The sequence below is a fragment of the Lactuca serriola genome, chromosome 9 (genome assembly GCF_051521515.1).
Source record: "Lactuca serriola cultivar US96UC23 chromosome 9, Lser_US96UC23_V15, whole genome shotgun sequence".
Lineage (NCBI taxonomy): Eukaryota > Viridiplantae > Streptophyta > Magnoliopsida > Asterales > Asteraceae > Lactuca > Lactuca serriola.
Window position 1 is genome coordinate 72,016,240 of NC_136416.1, and position 19,115 is coordinate 72,035,354.

The 19,115-nt window shown below is 31.0% G+C and overlaps 2 pseudogenes; both read right to left on the bottom strand.

Annotated features, from left to right (window-relative positions):
* Window positions 1-4,711: 4,711 nt before the first annotated feature.
* LOC145072903 (dehydration-responsive element-binding protein 1E pseudogene) lies at window positions 4,712-5,687 on the bottom strand (annotated as a pseudogene).
* Window positions 5,688-12,609: 6,922 nt separating this feature from the next.
* On the bottom strand, window positions 12,610-13,586 carry LOC145073791 (dehydration-responsive element-binding protein 1A pseudogene; annotated as a pseudogene).
* Window positions 13,587-19,115: the final 5,529 nt, after the last annotated feature.

Here is a 19,115-nt window from a genome sequence, read left to right on the forward strand (position 1 = left end):
TTTATTTTCAGTGAGAATGTAGAAGTAATATCCCATACAATTTTTGGGATATCCTACAAAAAAACACTTAGTAAATATGGGATCTAATTTGTTAGAAGTTTCTTGTCTTACATAAGCTTCATAACCTCATACATTTAAGTAAGAAAAAGATGACACTGATTATTCAGGTTATGAATAACCATATAAACACTTTATTTTTCTATTCATAATGTCTATAGACGTATACAATATTCAGGTTATGAATGACCATATATATCATGTAAAAATTTTCAGTAATGACCATACCCGGTGACGACCATATTTTTTTAAATAAAAAACTTGTCAATTGGTTACATTACTTAGATATTCAAACCCTAAATACAAATCATGTATTTGTAATTTTTGCCTTTGGGGTATTTTTTAGAGAAAAACAAAATCAAAGTTCGTAAGTTATTAATATCGTCTTAAATAGACTCCACAAATGGAATGATAAATTAATCTCTTTTTTTATTATTATTATTTATGGTTTTCAACAAAGCATGGATTATTATTCTTTATATACTTTGTTATAAAATCAGTCTTTTACTACTTTGCTTGAGAAGATATAATCTTGACTGCTAATTCTTTGGTAGAAATAAAAAAAGTTATATATTATCTAAATACAAAAGGTTTTATTTAGGAATTTGAGTGTGTTAGAGTTTTTTCTTAGTAATAATATTAATTAATATTCCTAGAATTGTATGTTAATGCACCTTTAGACTTACATCGAGTAAATCGTTGAATTTTAAGTTGGTTGCTCATGTGGATGCTGATAGGAGAAAAAAATATTATTACTATAAAATTTGTTCTTTTGCTAAAAACATCTTTAATTTCTTGGAAAGTACAAAACAACAAACAGTTTCTAAATCTTCAACCAAATCTATAGAGCCTTGGCTTTTGTTACTTGTGAAGTTATGTTGTTTATTTAATTAAAAAAATTGAATATAAAGTGTCATTCCGAATTTAAATATCATGTTGTGACAATTCTCTCGTTCGATTATAACTTAACCATGTTTTCATGAAAAAATATAACACAATAAAATGGCTATGTATTTTGTTTGAAAAAGGTTTTAGATTGAATAATAAAATTAGTCAAAACATCTTCTCAAGAATATGTGACACATATTTTCACGAAATCTTTAAATGAAGTTCAACATACTTCTTAGTGTAAAAAACTATTATAATCAAATATTTTCAAAGTTAAGATTGAAGGAGGTATTAAAAGATATTGATATGTCACCATCTTAAGTTATGAAAATAATAGAATTCAATTTTATTTTATGCAAGGGTCTAATATGAAAAGTTGCTAGAAGTTGAGGATTGGATAACTAGAAGAACTTAGGGACTATAACAGACAGAAGATATAACTAATGTGTTGAGGATATAATTGAAAGTAAGTGCAAGAACTGAAGGAAAACCACTCGGAGTATTTATCGAAGACATAGAGACGAAAGCGGGTTCATTGATTCGGTTCTTCATCTCTCTTCGTCTGTCACACACTCATCCTCTCGACACGCAATATAAATTAGGGTTCATAAGCTAGGGTTTCATCTCAATTCAATAGACCTGTTAATCTTTCAATTAGTTTAGTTCTTTGAGTTGGTGTATCTTTAAAGATGTTACTAGATTTGTTGTTTGTACAATTTTGAAGAATCAAAATGTTTTTTTATTTATATTTTTTTTGAAGAGTTTCACATAAACTGATTTTGTAAAACTTAACACAATTATTAACATATTTGAAACTGGTTTTACTTTTCCTAGAAGTATAAAACGGTTATGGAAGAAGTATTTTATTTCGTATCTAATTAATTCGAATTGATGTATTTTACAATGCAAGTGTTGCATATTACGTATCTATTGGCCTATGACTTAGGGGTGAGCAAAAACCGCACCGCAACTAAAATTAACCGCATAAATTGTAACCGCAATAAAAACCGATTATGAGGTTTTCTATTTTTCAAAAACCACAAGTTTGTGGTGCGGTGCGGTTATTAGTTTCCAAAAACCGCAAAAAAACCGCACCGCACCGCATATATTATATTCAATTTTTTTTATCAATTATTAGTTTATTAAATAATAAAAATAAGAGAAGTTTCATTAATGAAAGACGGATAAAATACTAGAAGAAAAAGTGTTGGTTTTTTCTTATGTTTAACTTTAAAAAATGATGAAATTAGACAATTTTAAAATATTTATTGTTAATTACTATTGATTTGATGTTTTTAAGATATTAGTTGTTTGTGGTTCAAGTTAAATAGTTAATTGTCTTATACCTTATGGGTTTTTTTTATTTTATTTTATTTTATTTATTTATTTTTTTTATTTTTTTATTATTACAAATAATATGTTTGAACTCTTAAAACTATTTGAGCTCTAGACATCTCTCGATTTCGAAATGTATCGAAGCTCCGGGAAAATCCATGCGGTTAATAACCGCAACACAGAAAAAACAAAACCGCACCGCAAAAATAACCGCATTATGCGGTTTTGAAAATGGATTAACCGCATTTGCGGTTAGTGGTGAGGTTTTGGCTAATAACCGCACCGAACCGCACCGCGCTCACCCCTAGGCCCTATGTACAAAAAAGATTAAGCGATAAATGAAAAAAAGAGAATGGACCTATACACGGTCATTGTAAACAGATTTTTGGTCGGGTGCAAGTGGAAATAAAAATGACCCTTAAAAGAGAGATTCTTTTTTTTTAAAAGAAAAATTAAAATCATTAATAATATTACCAAATACACAAATATAGTCAAACTATTTATAAAAATTAAAATCATTAATAATATTACCAAATACACAAATATAGTCAAACTATTTATAAAAATTCATTAACTTAAAGAAAAATACTTTATATATATTTTTAGAAAAATACTTTATATATACTTTTAGATACAAAGTTATTAATAATAATATTAAGATCAATATTGTCTAATATAGCTTTATATAAACATATAGTAGTCAAACTCTTTAATTTCTTCTAGCTAGCATCGATGAGTCTATGTAATTTTTTAATATCTTAACTTTGAACTTTTTTTATTTACTTATCATGCTATAATGAAAATAAAAATTAATAAGATTCTATATGCAATTAGATTTTAACCATTAAAACGTGGAAGTTTATATGACCTAAAGAACTTAATCTATTTTATCATTACTTGATTGCTTCATAATTTATTGGTTATAATTTGTTAATTTGATATCATCTAGTTTTTTTTCACAACTCATCTTCTCTACGAACAACGATAATTATATTTATGATGTTGTTTCTTCCCGACTTTAGTAATGTATCAAATTTGGGCATTTGAATTTCGCTATTCCCATTTTCTATAAGTTTTCTTATTTTTTTTAATTCAACTATTGATTATATGAGTAACAATTCTTGACCTAACCCGTAACTCGACACTGACCAAACCAGAAAATAAATGAATTTTGGTTGAGATTTTTTATCTGCCAATCCGTCAACCCGTTTATTTCATGGGTTAAGTTGGGTTACCTGTTTGGGTTCGTGGGTCAATCCGCCAACCCACACACACACAAATATATATATATATATATATATATATATATATATATATATATTAGTTTATAACCCGTAAAAACCACGGTTATAAAATTACTTAAACATTCATATTAAAAATCAAAATTATCAATCAATTATTTTAAATAATTATTACTTAAGATATATTGTTTTAGTTATATAAAATTATAATCGTTGATTTAAATAAATACGTGAAATTATTATCACTTTATAATTTGTATTAATTTTGTTTTATTTTTTAATCTAATGTTATTAATTAATATAATTAAAATGAAAAAAAATATTTAATATAATTAGGGTGGGAAATTTAAAGTTTAAAATTTGAAATTGATAATTAATATATTGACAAGTGGCATGATAGGGGACTTACAATATTAATGAGGAGTTCTAATATAATGACACTTGTCAATATGAGAATAAACCTATTTATTTATTAGAATATGGATATATATATATATATATATATATATATATATATATATATATATATATATATATATATATATATATTACATTTAAAAAAATAGATATATTTAATTATTAATGAAATCTGATTTACTTCCGTATTCTTAATATCTGTATCATTGTATTCAAACATATGTTAAGTTGTCATTTGTGAGTTCTTTTTGGTAGAAAGAGTAGAATGCATAAAACTATTTATGTAGCTTTCAAAATATTATAAATTTAATTTTGTTGTATTGGTTCTATTTGAAGTTTGTCATGAAGAAGTTAATCTTGGAGGAAGAAATGTTAATTCTAACATGAATGAATTGTCAAAGTATTTTTGGGTATTTTTGAACAATTGTATTTTGTATGAATAAATTTACTTTTCAATTTTATATGTATGTTAATGGTTTTATGATTTTATGTTGAAAACATTTTTTTTAATGACTTTAATCACTTTATGACTTTATTTTGAAAAAACTTTATTTTTTTTTAAAATGTATTGCTTATTTATTAAATGTGTTATAAAAGTTGGATTCGACCCACTAATATGTGAACACGTGTACGTATCCATATACTTAAACGTGTTATATGGGTTAAGTTGGGTTGAAGTATCCAACCCGTCAACCTATATATCATATAAGTTGGATTAGGTTTATAATTTTTAACCCGCCAACCTGTAACCCGTCGACCCGAAACCAATCCAATTTCCTAATCGAATATATATTAACATTACATAACCAATGAAATTTTTAGGCCCTTATAGGATGGGCCCCAAAGGTACGATGGGCAATGAAAGTTCGCCCCTATCGCATCTTATTCATCAAGAAGAATATGTAAATTGTAAATCACACAAACTCTAAAAACTCCATAAAGACCCATCAGCAGAAGAGTCCATGTTATCTCCATAGTTGCCATACCCCATCGTGTGAGGAGGTGGTACCATCAATCCCTCGGCCATGCTGGCAAAAAATCCGGAACTCTCAAAAATCTCCTCTTCATCCACGTAAGACTGAACTTCCGGCAACTCATTTGTTTCCACATTCTCCACTGCTTCCTCCGTGTCTGTGTATCTAAAAGCCTCCGCCGCTTCTGCAGCGGCCTTTTGTATGTCCTCTATTTTGTTAGACTTCGGGACAGGCAGTCGCCACACAGAGTCAGCAAAGTTCAAACACGCCGATCGCCCCCTGAAGGCCAAAGCAGCCACGTCATGTGCCCTAGCTGCCATTACAGCAGTGGGATGAGTCCCTAGCCACACCCTAAACTTCGTGTTGGGCTCTCTCACCTCACAAACCCACTTCCCGTTATCCCTCATTCTCACTCCCCGGTACACCGGATGTCGAGTCTCCCTGAACTTCTTCCTTCCGGCTTTCTTCTTCGGGGTTTGTGAAGCCAGCTTCACTTCTGAGTCAGCAAATGCATCCCCACCGGTGCTTCTGGTGTTGTTTGAGTTTGAAGAGGATGCTAACGGAGGATTTTCCGATGAGACTGCGGGATATGAGTTTTGGTATTCATTGAAGGCATCCATACGTTGCTTGTTCTTGTAGTCTTTGGAAGTAAAGAGTGACGTTATGGTCTGTTGGTAGTTATTTCAAGTTATCAGTGAAGTTATGGATTGTTGGTAGGCTTTTTTAAAAAAAATGAGCGACTTTAAGTGAGTGATATGCAAATCGAGATGTATATATACCGATTTGGGGGCGTGTGGATTAGTCGGTTGGAGAAAGTAAAAAACACAGCTGGGGCTTTGTGTGGAGGAGGAAGGAAGGAGCCTGAACCAGTTATTTTATTTCTTAACCGCGTGATATTTGGTATATTACAAATTTGGTCCTTATACTAATGTATGATATAAGTATTTGGTCCAAGATTCACTTGTTGCAACTGAAGTAGAATAAAATCATTTCCTAGTTTATACACAAAATTAATTAAAATTTATAATTATTAATTAATTATTTTTAATATATTATTAATTAAAAAATTTATATTTTTTTAATTATATAAAATTATAATCGTTGATTCACGGTTGATTAATAAAAATATTAAATAGTAATATATATATATATATATATATATATATATATATATATATATATATATATATATATATATATATATATATATATATATATTTGAGGAAGATAACATCATGGTCAGTCCTCTTTACAATTGTACTAAATTATTACCTCTAATAGCAAAGTATATATAATAAAATTTAACTTCATCTTAAGAAAGTCGAGAAAAAGAAAACTTTAATTCTATATAAAAGATGGAAAGGTTATTATCAATGTACCTCAACCATGTTTAGTATGTTGGTTTAAAAGGTCCCTCATGATTTTTTTTTTTTTATAATTTTTATCATGAACTCATTTTAAGTTTTTTTAATAGGCAAGGGGGAAATGAAATCCCAAAAAATTGAAAACCCGCCTTGTTCTATCTCCCTTTTTACCTTATGGAAGCAGCTCCTCTACCCACTATCGATGCCTCCACTTTCTTCATAAAATCGACAAGGCGTTTAGTCTTCCCCCACCTCCAACCCTCATAAACCCTAAAATAAACTTCATCAGTTGTTTCACAAATCATTCCATACGAGCTCCACACAAATGCTTTGCATGGTTGGTAACCTCAGACTCATAAACACTATCAAGTTACCGTTATCGACGATTGAGCGTTCTACAAATCTAACGCCGGTGATTGAGGGTTCCACCTCCCGTCTACCCTATTTTGAAGTAAACGATCACGAGTCTACCTTCCAGTTAGCAATTTGAGCAGATGATTTAAGTTTCTTATATTTGACCCTAATTTTTTTCTTCTCCCTTCTATTTGCTTTCCTGCGAATCTAATCGTTCTCTTGATACCAAAGCATGGAGAATTAGATGAAATATCTATATTTTATGTTCATGTTCTTCTGTTTTCTGTTGAATCCACCTTCAAGTATGCTCTCATTTCTATTCTTTTTTTTCAACTTCATTATATAACAAATCTAAATAAAACTTGTGTGCGTGTGTGTTCATATTTTAGCACAATGGTAGATAAAGATGTTCCTTACCTTGTTCCCAGGCGCTGTGATCTTGCCTTTTCTGATTATATACAATATGCTTTATGCTTTATACATAAATCTATATTGATTAATTACGGTGATGAATTAGTGAATGAATAATCTTTGATTGTAGGATATCAAGTAATGAGGAAAATTCTGGAGGATTGTCTGAAGGTCTTTGGAGACGAGCAAGATCTGTAGGGGCATTTAGTCCTACAGAGAAGAGGGATTTTGGAATAGCAAATGATATGTAACACTCTACTACCTTAAAATAATCTAGGCATCTTAATCTTACTTTTGGTCTTGATTTCATACATATTTCATCCATCATTATACTTTGTACAGTTATGGACCCGATCTTCTTTTTTCCTACTTGGCTTTTATTCCATTTTGTGAAGTCGGGATCATGGATATCCTTTCACTACAAGTAAGTTTCATTCTGTTTAAAACCTTTCTATGGATAATATGAGGTTGTGGAGGGCATTCATGTCCTTTCATAAATGAGAAGTTGTAATTTCCATCCTATTCACATCACTCGAGATTTGTAGTAGTCGCTAAAACGAGAGCGTGCATATAAGGAACATCCAAATTTGACTTCATGAGAGGGAGTTATGATTTTTTGAAGTTTCAGCGTAGTGGTATACAATTCAGAAACCAAAGTAGAGATCGGTTGATGGTTAGGAAAAACAATCTAAACGAGAGTTGAGGATCTCGTCCATATGATTATGTCGATATAAAGACAATCGAGAACAAATATCGTATGATATGATTGTTACTTGATCTAATAATATACTTAATAATATAAACCATCGAATTACTTTCAAGTGAGTGCATAATTACTTTCAAATTTACACATAGATACAAGAATTCTAATTGCTTAAATGTTATGTGCGCTATTTTTGTTGTGTTTAACATATTTCTACAATATGATATGATTGTTACTTGATCTAATAATATACTTAATAATATAATTAGGTATTAAAGGGTTGTGTACAATAATAAATGAGAGGATGTATTAGGGCCGTGTAAGTTACTGTGTTGTAATGTCTATCCAAGTACTTTTGTACTGTCGTACCTATCCAAGTACTTTTGTACTATCGTACATACCCAAGTACTCTGATGTTTGAAAAATATATTTTTACTTTGTTGGTTTTGGAATATATGTTGTATGACTTGATGGTTTAACAATGAAATTTTTCACTACTATTTTTGGGACGTTACAAGTTGGTATCAGAGCCTTGTTTGAGGGATTCAGGCACACTCTCAGGTATGTCCGAATTCAAACTGAGGAATTAATAATCTTTTTGAAAGAAAATAAAATTTTCCAAAAAAATACTTTTACAAAGAAAGGGGTGCAATGCGTGCAATCAACCGATCTCAAGTAAGTGATTCCCAGAATACCCATATATGTTGTTATGTTATATGTTTTGCATGCTAGAAGTTAGCATGAGGATATGTTAAGGGTTGTATGCAAGAATGCCTATTAGGTAGGATGCATGTTGATGTTTTGTGGTCTGTAAAGTTTTACTGCTCGAATATTTCTTGCTTTGTGATTTGTAGGACTCATATTGATGTTAATTAATTGTTAAATTACATGTTACGAAGGTTAAATAATCTTAGAGTGACTGATTTGGCCCTATTGTGCAACTAGGGGTGCAAACGAGTCAAGTTACTCGTGAGCTACTCGGGATCAGATCGTTAAAAGCTCGAATCGAAATTGATTTTAAACGAGCTCGAGCTGAGCTCCAGCTTAATATTAAGCTCGTTTATTAAACGAGCTCGAGCTCGAGCCTATGTCATTAAGCACGATTAGGCTCGCGAGCCTAAACGAGCCTTTATATAATATAACTTTTATATATATATATATATATATATATATATATATATATATATATATATATATATATATATATATATATATATATATATATTAAAATAAAAATATATTTGGAGAATTATGGATTTAGGGTATTAGTAAACAAGCTTCTTAATGATCTCGAGCCAAGCTTAAGCTTATTTAGGCATGTCAAATAAAAAGGAGTCGAGCCCGAGCACGAGCCGAGCTTATATAATTATTTACAAGCTCGAGTCGAGCTCAGTACAACAAAGCTCGAATCGAGCCGAGCTTGAGCTCGAGCCTCATATAACTTAAAGGAGCCCGAGCCGAGCCTAGCCAGGCTCGGGCTCGGGCTCGGCTCGTTTGCACCCCTATGTGCAACTATTGTCTGCTTCCAATCGTTGTAAGGTCAAGTCATTTAGTCGAAGGATTATTTAAAATTTGTTGCATGAAATTTTATTCATGAAGTAGTTAATAGACATTAGTAGGAGTTTTTTAGCAGCTGATGGCATGGTGAGGTGGAGGATCCTATGAGAGCTTAGGAAGTGTTTTGGTGTGAGTGGTGCGTTGTTTAGCGGGTATGAGGAGTATCAATATGAAAAGGTGACTTAGAAGATTCACGATGATTCTTGAGGAAAGTAAGGATAGATGTGGAATGTAGTAATAGGTCTGTACTACTGGAAGCACATGATCCATACTCGAATTAAGGAAAGTCACCAGGATTCTAAGAAGCATGTAGAATCTGGATTCTTTGGGTATGTTCTGATCATTGTATGGTTTTATGGTATGGTGATGAACACTCGTGGAGAAGCTTTTGGTTCTAGTTCTGGTTCTGGTTCAAGTTCAAGTTCAGGCTCCTGTGCTGAGCTGATTAATGAGAGGATTCGCGAGTTCGTTTCGTCTTAGATCACTTGTGATATTTTGGATGCAACTCCTATGATGCTTGGTACCATCAAGGAGGGGATCATGGAGTTGCTGGATGAACGGTATGGGGTTTTCCATGCTGAGATTGTGATAGAAACTTTTTTGTTGGTTGGTAAACTAGTTACAAGTAAATGTTTAAATTTTATTGGATTAATTATGGTTGAACTTGTATCATTAAGATGTTAATAATAGTTTCTTATATGAAACTTTCCATTTGAATTTGTACGTATGTCCTTGCCTTTAGGATATTTTTCAAAAATAAAACCACAATTTATAAGTCGTTAAAGTTATTATGTGGTCTTAAACAAGCCCCATAAATGTGGAATGGGAAATTAACCTATTTAATTGATTATGATTTTCAACATAACAAAACAATTATTCTTTATATACTTTGCTAAAAGTTGATTCTTTTATTGATTTGTTTGTGTATGTAGATTATATAATTTTGCCTGTCAGGCAATTCCTCATAAGAAATAAAAAGTTAAAGATTTTTTGAATACAAAACTTTTGCTTGAGGATTTGGTTGTGATAAAGATTTTGTCTTGCTGTTAAAATAATTAATATTCCAAGTGGTATTTGTTGCGTGAGATAAAATATATTATTAAGTTGCTATATGAATATGGGCTGTTAAGATGTAAAAATGTTGATACACCTTTAGATTTGTCTATCATTGTTAGTAGAGAACATATAGACTCTAATTTTTTCAAGAGCGACTCAACCTTATATTTTGCTAAGCTAGGGGCTTAAGGTCCCCGATTCTAAAAGACCACATATTCTCCAAACTTAACACAATATTAATATAACTAAAATATTAATTAGTCAATTACTAATTGTCGGATGTGGCACATCACAGTGAGCAATCTTGATTCTTGAAGACGAAACACATGCGATACTTCAGTGTGATCTTGAAAACAGAAACATCACATTATCTTCAATTCTTCTATCTCGATTCTTAATTGCTCAAATCCTCAACGTCAAAAGGTATGTGTTTCACTTCTTTTTTTGGTTTTTTTTATCATCTATTAGGGTTAACCGATTGTGGTTAATTATTTTAATTTATCCATTGATTAAAGAATACCAAATTTTAATTGTCAAGTCTTGAATACTTCTGTGTCTTTTTTTTTCGTTGGAAATTCTAAATTTAGGTTAGAACAAACTCAAGGAAGCTTGTCATGGTGATTCACAGAACACATATACATAATAAAAAAATGAACTCTTTAATTAATAAATTTTTTTGTTTATTAAAGAGTTTTATATTTTTGGTTCGCTTAAAACCTCAAACTTGTTGAGCCGTACCTGAATTTTGTATAATTAATAAGTTATATATATATATATATATATATATATATATATATATATATATATATATATATATATATATATATATATATATATATATGGGAAGAGTTATATGGAAAATGAATGATTAGGACAACATATATTTGAACCAATGAAAACATGACAACACATCACTTCCACAATAACTTCCACAATACATTACTTGTGAAGAAAGAAATGGACACTTGTCATTTGATTATTGGTTCCGGTAGATGTTGCCCTAGTTATTTGTTTTCCATAGAACTCATTCCATATATATATATATATATATATATATATATATATATATATATATATATATATATATATATATATATATATATATATATTGTTGTCAAAAAACTCATGAGGAAACTTATGGACGTACCTAAAACTCATCTTGATATTTTATTTGCAATACAAACATTGAGTCACTTTATGCATTCTTCTTGAAAATTATATTTAAACTTAGTTATAAGAATTCTAAAATACTTAAAAGGCAAATTCGGATAAAGGAAGCGCATTGAATAGATCTTTGAATTCTAAGTCAGTTTGCTCATGTAGATGCTGACTTGGGAAAATGTACTAGTTAGTTATAGGAGATCCATAACTCGATTGCCTTTTCTTTGGAAAGTCTATAACTTTATTGGAAGTTTAATAAAAACAACAAAGTCTTCACAAATCCTCAACTGATTTCAGTATAAAGCCTTTACTTGATTGTGAGGTTGGATGGGTTATTAAATCGTCACAAGATTGGAATTCAAAGTGTGATTTACCAATTGAAATATTGTGTATTTTGTTAGAGAAAATATTTGAGATTGAGTAAAAAAATGGTTAAAACTTCTTCTAAAGAACAAATGGTAGATATGTTTATAAAATCTTTAAACGGAGTTCAACACAGTTGTTTGTGTAAAAAGTTGTTATTAACATATCCTTTTCTAAGTTATGATCGATAGATGGTATTAAAAGATATTAATATCTCTCAATCTTAACTTTTGAAAATAATAGACACAAGTTTCAAGTTTTGTACTTTGTTATTGTTTTATGCAAGGGTCTAATATGAAATGTTGCTTAAAGTTGAGGATTAGATAGCTAGAATAGACAGAAGATGGAACCAGTGTGATGACGAATGAGGATATGTAGCTAAAAGAAAGTGCAAGGACTAAATCCAAACTACTGGGAGTACTATATATTAAAGACATAGAGACGATGAGGGTTAATTCATTCACTTCTTCATCTCTCTTCGTTTCTCTCACACACTCTCGTTCTCTTGACACGCAGAAGAAATTAGGGTTTATAAGCTATGGGTTTAATCTCAATTCAATAGACTTGTATCTTTCAATTAGTTTAGTTCTGTGTCTATTGTAGTGTATTTTAGAGATGTTACTAGATTTGTTGTTTGTAAAAGTTTGAAGAAATAAAAGAGTTTTTCCATTGATATTTGAAACTAACTTTACTTTTCCTACAAGTGTAAACAGGTTATGGAAGAAGTGTTTTATTTCGAAATGATGTATTTTACAATGCAAATATTGCATATAACGAATCCATTGCCCTGGCTAAAAAAAAAAGGTTTAAGCCATAAACGGAAAAACACAATCAACCTGGCTACATAGTACATATCTTAAATAAGAAAAAGGATATGTAAAGCACACAATCGAACACTAAAAACTCCATAAAGACACGTCATCACAAAAGTCCATGTTATCGCCATAGTTGCCATACCCCACCATCGGAGGAGGTGGCACCATCAGTCCCTCGGCCATGCTGGCATAAAATCCGGAACTCTCGAAAATCTCTTCTTCATCAACGTAAGACTGAACTTCCGGCAACTCATTTGTTTCCACATTCTCCACTGCATCCTCGGTGTCCGTATATCTAAAAGCCTCCGCAGCTTCTGCAGCCGCCTTTTGTATATCCTCTATTTTGTTAGACGTCGGGACAGGCAGCCGCCACACAGAGTCAGCAAAGTTCAAACACGCCGATCGCCCCCTGAAGGCCAAAGCAGCCACGTCATGTGCCCTAGCTGCCATTACAGCAGTGGGATGCGTCCCTAACCACACCCTGAACTGCGTATTGGGCTCTCTCACCTCACAAACCCACTTCCCGTTATCCCGCATTCTAACTCCTCGGTAAACCGGGTGTCGAGTCTCCCTAAACTTCTTCCTTCCGGCTTTCTTCTTCGGGGTTTGTGAAGCCAGCTTCACTTCTGAGTCAGCAACTGCATCCCCACCGGTGCTTCTGGTGTCGTTTGAGTTCGAAGAGGATCCTAGAGGAGGGTTTTCAGATGAGAGTGTTAGATAGGAGTTTTTGTAGTCATTGAAGGCATCCATACGTAGCTTGTTTGCTTGTAGTGTTTGGAAGTATGGAGTGACAGTTATGGTTTGTTGGTAGTTATGTCAAGTTATCAGTGAAGTTGTGGATTGTTGGTAGGGTTTTCTAAAAAAATGAGCGCCTTTAAGTGAGTGATTCGCAAATGGCGATGTATATATACTCATCTGGGGGCGTGTGCGGGTGGATTAGTCGGTTGGAGAAACAGCTGGGGGGCTATATGTCCTTTGTGAATGGTTGGATAAAACGCGTGATATTTGGTATATTACAAATTTGGTCCCTATAGTAATCCAAGATAGAGGGATTTGGTCGAATATATTCATTTATTGCAACTGAAGTAGAATAAATCATTTCCAATTTTATACGCGTCATATATTTTTCCTTCGAATGAAAATTTGGTTAGGTGTAAAGTGGGATGAGTATGTCATAAATTGGTGATAGAGTATGTCATGGGATCACAAACTATATCTTATTGCTTTCGTTTTATTGGATAACTTTAAAAAAATGTTAATCGGATTATTTATATGTATACCCGTAGGTATCGAGTATTTCATTTAGTATTTTAATAAGTTCAAATTTACTTGTTGAAATTTTCATTACCTAAATCTCAATTACAATCACATGCAAACAGAACAAATTAATTTTTCATAATTCTAATTTCAAACAACATCATGAAGTTTAATTTTTTATATAGGAAACATCAGTATGATTATCATTATATAAAATTTATAACATGCAAATATCATTATAAAATAATCAATATCTTAACTTAAATATTATAAATTACATCAATACTTCTCATTCTTAAAAGTAATTAGTAGTAAATGCATATTGACACGTTCATTGGTATCGAGTATCTCATTTAAGATTTTAATAGGTTAAAATTTACTTGTTGAAATTTTCATTACCTAAATCTCAGTTACAATAATCACATACAAACAAAACAACATAATTTTTCATAATTCCAATTTCTAACAACATCAACAAGTTTAATTTCTGATAAATGAAACATTAGTATGGTTATTATTATATAAAATTTATAACATGCAAATATGATAATAAACTAATCAATATCTTAACTTAAATATTTGAAATTACTTCAATATTTTTCATTGTTCAAAGTAATTAGTAGTAAATTAATACATATTGAAACGTTCATAGTTAAAATTTACTTGTTGAAATTTTCATTACCTAAATCTCAATTACAATCACATCCAAACAAAACAACTTAATTTTTCATAAATTCAATTTCTAACAACATTAACAAGATAAATGAAACATTAGTATTATTATCATTATATAAAATTTATAACATGCAAATCTCATGATAAACTAATTAATATCTTAACTTAAATATTAGAAATTACATTAATACTTATCATTCTTAAAAGTAATTAGTAGTTAATACATATTGAAACATTCTTTTTTATAAAATCATATATAATATTATATATAACATCATATATATAATATTATAATATAATTTTAAAATCATATATTTTAATAATGCAAGTATAAATATTCAAAAAAAAATATAAAAGATTCAGAAATGGTCAAATAGGATTGGATTATTGAAATAGTATAACCCGAATATACCATAATCATCCAAAACTTGCAAACGTGATTAGAGAACATCGTGTTGGGCAAGGCCTCTCGGATGCGAACCATCCGCCCTACCGTTCAATTACCTAGGCGTACCTGTGGGAGCCAACATGAAATTGAAGAAGCAATGGAAACCGATGGTGGATAGATTTCGGGGAAAATTGTCAATTTGGAAAGCAAGATCTCTTTCATTCAGGGGACGATTAACGCTCATTAAATCAGTAATGGGGAACCTCTCAACATACTTTCTATCACTATTTGTAGCACCCGGAGGAGTAATCAATACACTGGAGAAAATTAGACACCGATTCTTATGGGGGGGGGGGGGTCGGAGGAGCAAACAAAAATTCATTGGGTTTCATGAGAGAAGGTAATAACGGATAAGAAGCTAGGTGGTTGGGGGGGGGGGGGGGGTTCCTTAAAAGCACTAAATACTTCCCTTATTGTAAAATGGTTGTGGAGATTAAGAGTGGAACAAAGGGCATTATGGGAAAAAGTTATTAAAGGTATACATAATATTCAAAACAAACCGGATGAATATTATTCAAAAAAAAACATTGACAGGAACTTGGAAAAACATTACTGGTGCAAAGAAAAACCTAGAGAAAAAAGGAGTTTCAATTGATCAGGTGATTAAAAAGAATGTGCAGCCACATGGTGTAACTTGGTCATGTGGCCTTACGACTGATGGTGAGTTTAAAGTCAAAACATTGAGAGTTAGATTGCAAACTCAGGAACCGGTAGGCATTGGAAAATTCTTATGGGTTAAACAGGTGCCTTTAAAAGTAACGAGCTTCATATGGAGGGCTAGATTAGGGCGAATATCAGCTGCAGTGGAACTTATCAAAAGAGGGGTGATGGTGGACTCAAACATTTTTCAACAGTGCGGGAACGTAGAAGAGACAGTGGATCACATTTTAGTACAATGTCCTTTCGCAAAGTCAATCATGGAATAAATTTTTAGTTGGTGTAATATCCCTTTGGTCAGCTTGAATTCGATGGTTGATGTTTTGGATTATGCCTCAAACTGGGGAAATTGTCCAAAAAGGAGAGTGAGAGTTGTTGGTATATGTTACAAAATGATGTGGAGTGTGTGGAAAGCAAGGAACAATTGGCGGTTCAACAAAAACAAAATGGCAGCTACAAAAGTTGCAGATATTATCAAATCCATCACTTTCGTCTGGTTCAAACACAAAAGTGGTAACGAGAGTCTTAAATGGACGGATTGGAGTATACAACCACTATAAAACCGGAGGTTTTTTCTTAAAATTGTTTGCTTACTTTGTTTTCTCTTATTTCCATATTGTATCTGTTTTGGGTCTTTTCCTAGCTTCTTGCTAGGGGCTCCTTTTTATATATATTCATTTGTCGGTTAAAAAAAACATCGTGTACCATGTCCAATAATCATTTAACCGGCCAAAAACATATCACAAAAGTTTCGATTTCAACTTTTGGTGTTGGATTCGAGTATTTCCGTCCTTTCTAATTGTAATGTACTTCAAATAAATCTTTACATTGGTGATGCATATCAGATTAAGCATTGAAGTTTCTTTAAATCGAATAAAGTTTTATTGTTTAGGTTATATCAAATGCAACTTTAAACTTTTAAATGAATATCGAACAACGTTTCAAATTACCTAATCAGCCCCGGTCTAGACGGTAGGCAACTCGGACGGTCGCTTAGGACTCATTTCTCTAAGGGGCCCAAAATTTCATAGAATATATATATATATATATATATATATATATATATATAGAGAGAGAGAGAGAGAGAGAGAGAGAGAGAAAGAAAGAAATCAACTTATCTAAAAATGCTAGGAAAAATATTTTTCTTTAAGTTAGATGTTTTTGTAATGTTGTGACCATATTTTTGTCTTTTAATATTAATAGTGAATTTTGTAAATGTTTGTCTATTTTCAACTATAGGGCCCATTTTTTCTCTTCGTCCTGGGCCCATTATATCTTTGGACCGACCCTGTACCTAATGCATTGTGTAGAACTTTGAACTCTCTCTATTTCATTCTTAATATATATATATATATATATATATATATATATATATATATATATATATATATATATATATATATATATATATATATAGGTTCATATGAGAGAATTAGATTTTGTGAGACAAATGGACAAAATTTAAAGCATTCACCATAAATAATTTACGGCTGAGATTAAAACCAAAAAAGCTGATGGAAGGCAGTGACAAATTTGAAATTATTTCAAAGTTTAAGATTACTATAAGGACGCCGGGGGGGGGGGGGGGGGGGGGGCTATTCTCTTCAATTCCTTTTAGTCACCTGGTACTGAAACAAATTGTATCCATTTTCCATAGTTCTTCCTTAAATGATTTCATACCCTAGATGTTCCGTCGCCATGAAATCTGTCGATTAATATCTTCCATTAGTTTGATACGCCTTTAATTCTAAGAAATCTCATTGATTAAGATTAAAACCTTATTTATGGTTACCTTTGATTTTGATAAAATGTTCCTTCCCAATCTTTCTCGATTAAAACCCTAAAAATTTCTCAAATCACCCGATTAAAATCCTAGAAAAAACTAAAGAAGCGGATACTGATTCATACTCTGGAAATCGTGACTTCATTCTACCACAAATAAGAGCGCGAATACATCTGATTATGAATCTCTTAAAAAATCATCTCCAGTTGAAATAGATGATTCTGTTGAAGAGCGTAAAAGAGTTATTCTAGGTATTTTGTTGATTAATTAGGTTCTATTATAAATTTTGATAAATAGGGTTTTATATATGAGTATTCTAAGTATTATGATTAGTAAATTTAAGTTATAATGTTATTATGTTGGTTAATTAGATTATTTAGTACACATACATCGAAATAAGGTTAAATACATCAATATTCTAGGCATTCTAGTTTAATACAATTTATGGTTCATTCTTATTCAGATTGTCAAACTTGTGATTATGATTTTGAAACCAGATCAAGTTATGGACCTTTTATTCTCATAAATGGCCCATTCTACAAAATCAGATTTAGATTTTTCATCTAGAGTTAGTCCATGTAGTGTATAATACTACAATCTACTCGCGATTTTCTCTTTGTGTGTGATTTTGAGTTAATTTATTATAATTGATGATTTTATCTTTATCTACAATTTTGAGTTAATGTATTCATCTCTGAGATATTCTATAATTGTTTGTATTCCGGTTATATTAAGGTTTTAGTTGAAATCACTTTGTATATTCCACGAATTTACTAATCGAGATATTTCACGTTAGAGTTATCTCTCAAAGTCATGATGTAATGGAATACATTGTTATATAACTTATTATTTAATTCTACATATCGATGTGATTTATATAGAATATATGAAATAGTGAAGAGATTTGCATTTAGATGCTAACTCTATAGATAACTCAAATGTGTTTTGCTTATAGATTTTGAGTTATTACGAAAACTCCAAATCAACAAAATTGTTCTGATATTCTAATTAATTTTTCATTATTTCATTAGAGCTTAAGTTATTAGACAATTAGATCTATAATTCCAAAATATTTAGAACAAAAGTGTACGTATGTCTGCTGAAGGATAACATCGCATATTTTATCTGATATTCTAGAACAAAAATTTAGAACAAGACTAATAAGATATCATTGATGTTATACATTGTTAAGTCTTAATGTATGCATAGTTACATAACAACACTAGTATTCTAATATTCTCACTGTTGTAAAAATTCCGACTAGGTCCCGATTAATCTCTGATTAACCCCTAGGTGCTACCCGACCGATTAGATGGCGCCTAACGATTAATCACTAACTATAAAATGAGTGAAGCAGTAGAAAACGATACAATTTTAATACTTTGAATAAGTTTTATCTCAATGAAAATCATTTGGGGAATGATTAATATTGTACTAATTATATTAACCTTTTTTATTATAATGTCTGTGATATTTATGAACTTTGTTATGATATTAATCATATTTAATTTTTGAAAATTCATCAAATTAGCAATTAATGGTCTCCGATTAATCCCCGACTAACCAATTAATCATTTAACCCCAGTCCACCGACTAGCT